Below are 5,763 nucleotides of genomic sequence, written 5' to 3'. Positions count from 1 at the left end.
TCAAAGTCACAAGTTTTAACTCACTACCGTGCTTTGCGATCATTTGAAAAGATACTTTCTTAAAGCCCTCTGTAACGATATCTGAACTGATGTCATTCAATTTACTGTCTCCTTTCCCATCATCCTTCACATTAAATTCATCTGGATTTGAACGTGTACTGGAAGTGAAAAGGGAAGAATTACTTCGTTATCCATAAAAATGCACAAAATGTCAAACACATTGCTCAGAGATAACAGCAAATATTCTGAAATCACCTTAAACTTGCAGCAGATTTATCCTCTCGTCACAGGGATAGGGCTTGAAAAGGAACTGATATTGAACCCTATTTAAAAAGGGGGATGAGAGCAGCAGTTAATAACATTTCACCCATAGATATCAAAACTGACACAACAGGCACACCCATCCTTCATCTGAAACGCTTCAGAAAGAGCATTTAAACCTGGAGGGAGGATTGTATTCAAACTGGACTCATAAGGAAGTTACCGCGGATAAAAACATCCAGCCCAGACAGGCATGGGCCTACATAGACATTTAACCAGCGGATCTCAGGTTCTGCCTTCAACTGTGAAGAACTTTTCCTCTCAAAAATAAACAGGACTCGGAGGCGGAGCCAAGATGGCGGACTAGGCAGACGCTACCTCGGATCCCTCTTACAACAAAGACACAGAAAAACAAGTGAATCGATCACATACATAACAATCTACGAACCCTGAACAACAAACACAGATTTAGAGACGGAGAACAAACTAATACGGGGAAGCAGCGATTGTTTCCAGAGCCTGGAGCCAGCGTACCAGTCAGGTACGGCACAAGCACAGAGAGCTGCTCCACCCCCCTGAACTAACCCCGGGAGGGGGACCAGCCGGTTCCGCAGGCGGCGTGGGATGCAGCCGGTAGGAGAAGTCCCCGGGAGGCAGTGACTGGTCTTGGAGCAGAAAGAGCAGCGTCCGAGCCGGGGAACCATCCCGCAGGGATTTGGACTGGACGCAGGTACGGCATAAACACGGAGAGTTGCTACACCCCCCTGAACTAACCCCGGGAAGGGGCCCAGCCGGGTCGCGCAGGCGGCGTGGGACGCAGCCGGTAGGAGAAGTCCCCGGGAGGCAGCGACTGGTATTGGAGCGGGGAGAACAGCGTCCCAGCCGGGACACTCGGTCACGGCACAAGCACAGGGAGCTGCTCCACCCATCTGAACTAACCCCGGGAGGAGGCCCAACTGGTTCTCGGGGGCGGCACGGCCACGCGGCTGGAGGGACGAGAAGTCCCCGGGAGGCAGCGACTGATTTTGGAGTCGAGAGTGCACCGTCCCAGTAGGGGAGCCTTGACGATGGGCGTGGGGCTGGAAGCGGAGGATCTGACTGTGACTCCAGCGGGCCAGACCCCCCGGGGGCAATCTCCACACAGCCAGCACACATAGGCGACACGCCCACGGGAATCTCAGATATAATAGTCATTCCAAGCAAGACAAGCAACTCTGGCTATATTCTGAGGTGCTACTCTCCTATCTCTCTGTTCCCTCCCCCACCCTCCCCAGGCGGCTTCATTAACATCTGAATAGCCTGAGCCAGAGGGAGAACTCTGATAGGGATCTGACTGCATTTTTTTTTTAGCGGATTTTCTGAAAAACTAGTTTCCCAGTGATGGCTCGGAGACAACAATCCATATCAAACCACTTAAAGAAGCAGACCATGACAGCTTCTCCAACCCCCCAAACAAAAGAATCAATATCTTTCCCAAATGAAGATACAATCTTGGAATTATCAGATACAGAATATAAAAAACTAATTTACAGAATGCTTAATGATATCACAAATGAAATTAAGATAACCGCAGAAAAAGCCAAGGAACACACTGATAAAACTGTTGAAGAACTCAAAAAGATTATTCAAGAACATACTGGAAAAATTAATAAGTTGCAAGAATCCATAGAGAGACAACATGTAGAAATCCAAAAGATTAACAATAAAATAACAGAATTAGACAACGCACTAGGAAGTCAGAGGAGCAGACTCGAGCAATTAGAATGCAGACTGGGACATCTGGAGGACCAGGGAATCAACACCAACATAGCTGAAAAAAAATCAGATAAAAGAATTAAAAAAAATGAAGAAACCCTAAGAATTATGTGGGACTCTATCAAGAAGGATAACCTGCGGGTGATTGGAGTCCCAGAACAGGGAGGGGGGACAGAAAACACAGAGAAAATAGTTGAAGAACTCCTGACAGAAAACTTCCCTGACATCATGAAAGACGAAAGGATATCTATCCAAGATGCTCATCGAACCCCATTTAAGACTGATCCAAAAAGAAAAACACCAAGACATATTATCATCAAACTCACCAAAACCAAAGATAAACAGAAAATTTTAAAAGCAGCCAGGGAGAAAAGAAAGGTTTCCTTCAAGGGAGAATCAATAAGAATATGTTCTGACTACTCAGCAGAAACCATGCAGGCAAGAAGGGAATGGGACGACATATACAGAACACTGAAGGAGAAAAACTGCCAGCCAAGGATCATATATCCAGCAAAACTCTCTCTGAAATATGAAGGAGAAATTAAGATATTTACAGACAAACACAGTTTAGAGAATTTGCAAAAACCAAACCAAAGCTACAAGAAATACTAAAGGATATTGTTTGGTCAGAGAACCAATAATATCAGATATCAGCACAACACAAGGTCACAAAACAGAACGTCCTGGTATCAACTCAAATAGGGAAATCACAAAAATAAACAAATTAAGATTAATTAAAAAAAAATACACATAACAGGGAATCATGGAAGTCAATAGGTAAAAGATCACAATAATCAAAAAGAGGGACTAAACACAGGAGGCATTGAACTGCCATATGGAGAGTGATACAAGGCGATATAGGACAATACAAGTTAGGTTTTTACTTAGAAAAATAGGGGTAAATAAGAAGGTAACCACAAAAAGGTATAACAACTCTATAACTCAAGATAAAAACCAAGAAAAACGTAACGACTCAACTAACATAAAGTCAAGCACTATGAAAATGAGGATCTCACAATTTACTAAGAAAAACGCCTCAGCACAAAAAGGAAGGGGAAAAATGAAATTGTCAACAGCACACATAAAAAGGCATCAAAATGACAGCACTAAAAACTTATTTATCTATAATTACCCTGAATGTAAATGGACTAAATGCACCAATAAAGAGACAGAGAGTCACAGACTGGATAAAGAAACACGATCCATCTATATGCTGCCTACAAGAGACACACCTTAGACTTAGAGACACAAACAAACTAAAACTCAAAGGATGGAAAAAAAGTATATCAAGCAAACAATAAGCAAAAAAGAAGAGGAGTAGCAATATTAATTTCTGACAAAATAGACGTTAGACTTAAATCCACCACAAAGGATAAAGAAGGACACTATATAATGATAAAAGGGACAATTGATCAGGAAGACATAACCATATTAAATATTTACGCACCCAATGACAGGGCTGCAAGATACATAAATCAAATTTTAACAGAATTGAAAAGTGAGATAGATACCTCCACAATTACAGTAGGAGACTTCAACACACCACTTTCGGAGAAGGACAGGGCATCCAGTAAGAAGCTCAACAGAGACACGGAAGACCTAATTACAACAATCAACCAACTTGACCTCATTGACTTATACAGAACTCTCCACCCAACTGCTGCAAAATATACTTTTTTTTCTAGCGCACATGGAACATTCTCTAGAATAGACCACATATTAGGTCATAAAACAAACCTTTGCAGAGTCCAAAACATCGAAATATTACAAAGCATCTTCTCAGACCATAAGGCAATAAAACTAGAGATCAATAACAGAAAAACTAGGGAAAAGAAATCAAATACTTGGAAAATGAACAATACCCTCCTGAAAAAAGACTGGGTTATAGAAGACATCAAAGAGGGAATAGGGAAATTCATAGAAAGCAACGAGAATGAAAATACCTCCTATCAAAACCTCTGGGACACAGCAAAAGCAGTGCTCAGAGGCCAATTTATATCAATAAATGCACACATACAAAAAGCAGAAAGAGCCAAAATCAGAGAACTGTCCCTACAACTTGAACAAATAGAAACTGAGCAACAAAAGAATCCATCAGGCACCAGAAGAAAACAAATAATAAAAATTAGAGCTGAACTAAATGAATTAGAGAACAGAAAAACAATCGAAAGAATTAACAAAGCCAAAAGCTGGTTCTTTGAAAAAATTAACAAAATTGATAAACCATTGGCTAGACTGACTAAAGAAATACAGGAAAGGAAACAAATAACCCGAATAAGAAATGAGAAGGACCACATCACCACAGAACCAAATGAAATTAAAAGAATCATTTCAGATTATTATGAAAAATTGTACTCTAACAAATTTGAAAACCTAGAAGAAATGGATGAATTCCTGGAAAAACACTACCTACCTAAACTAACACATTCAGAAGTAGAACAACTAAATAGACCCATAACAAAAAAAGAGATTGAAACGGTAATCAAAAAACTCCCAACAGAAAAAAGCCCTGGCCCGGACGGCTTCACTGCAGAGTTCTACCAAACTTTCAGAGAAGAGTTAACACCACTACTACTAAAGGTATTCCAAAGCATAGAAAATGACGGAATACTACCCAACTCATTCTATGAAGCCACCATCTCCCTGATACCAAAACCAGGTAAAGACATTACAAAAAAAGAAAATTATAGACCTATATCCCTCATGAACATTGATGCAAAAATCCTCAACAAAATTCTAGCCAATAGAATCCAACAACACATCAAAAAAATAATTCACCCTGATCAAGTGGGATTTATACCAGGTATGCAAGGCTGGTTTAATATCAGAAAAACCATTAATGTAATCCATCACATAAATAAAACAAAAGACAAAAACCACATGATCTTATCAATTAATGCAGAAAAGGCATTTGACAAAGTCCAACACCTATTTATGATAAAAACTCTTACCCAAATAGGAATTGAAGGAAAAATCCTCAACATAATAAAGGGCATCTATGCAAAGCCAACAGCCAATATCACTCTAAAGGGAGAGAACCTGAAAGCATTTCCCTTGAGAACGGGAACCAGACAAGGATGCCCTTTATCACCGCTCTTATTCAACATCGTGTTGGAAGTCCTAGCCAGGGCAATTAGGCTAGACAAAGAAATAAAAGGTATCCGGATTGGCAAGGAAGAAGTAAAGTTATCACTATTTGCAGATGACATGATTATATACACAGAAAACCCTAAGGAATCCTCCAGAAAACTACTGAAACTAATAGAAGAGTTTGGCAGAGTCTCAGGTTATAAAATAAACATACAAAAATCACTTGGATTCCTCTACATCAACAAAAAGAACACCGAAGAGGAAATAACCAAATCAATACCATTCACAGTAGCCCCCAAGAAGATAAAATACTTAGGAATAAATCTTACCAAGGATGTAAAAGACCTATACAAAGAAAACTACAAAGGTATACTACAAGAAATTCAAAAGGACATACTTAAGTTGAAAAACATACCCTGCTCATGGATAGGAAGACTTAACATAGTAAAAATGTCTATTCTACCAAAAGCCATCTATACATTTAACGCACTTCTGATCCAAATTCCAATGTCATATTTTAAGGGGATAGAGAAACAAATCACCAATTTCATATGGAAGGGAAAGAAGCCCCGGATAAGCAAAGCACTACTGAAAAAGAAGAAAAAAGTGGGAGGCCTCACCTTACCTGACTTCAGAACCTATTATACAGCCACAGTA

Source organism: Elephas maximus, chromosome 14 (assembly GCF_024166365.1).
Source record: "Elephas maximus indicus isolate mEleMax1 chromosome 14, mEleMax1 primary haplotype, whole genome shotgun sequence".
In the NCBI taxonomy this organism is placed as follows: domain Eukaryota; kingdom Metazoa; phylum Chordata; class Mammalia; order Proboscidea; family Elephantidae; genus Elephas; species Elephas maximus.
The sequence above is the reverse complement of the archived record's forward strand: the minus strand, read 5'-3'. Positions refer to the sequence as shown.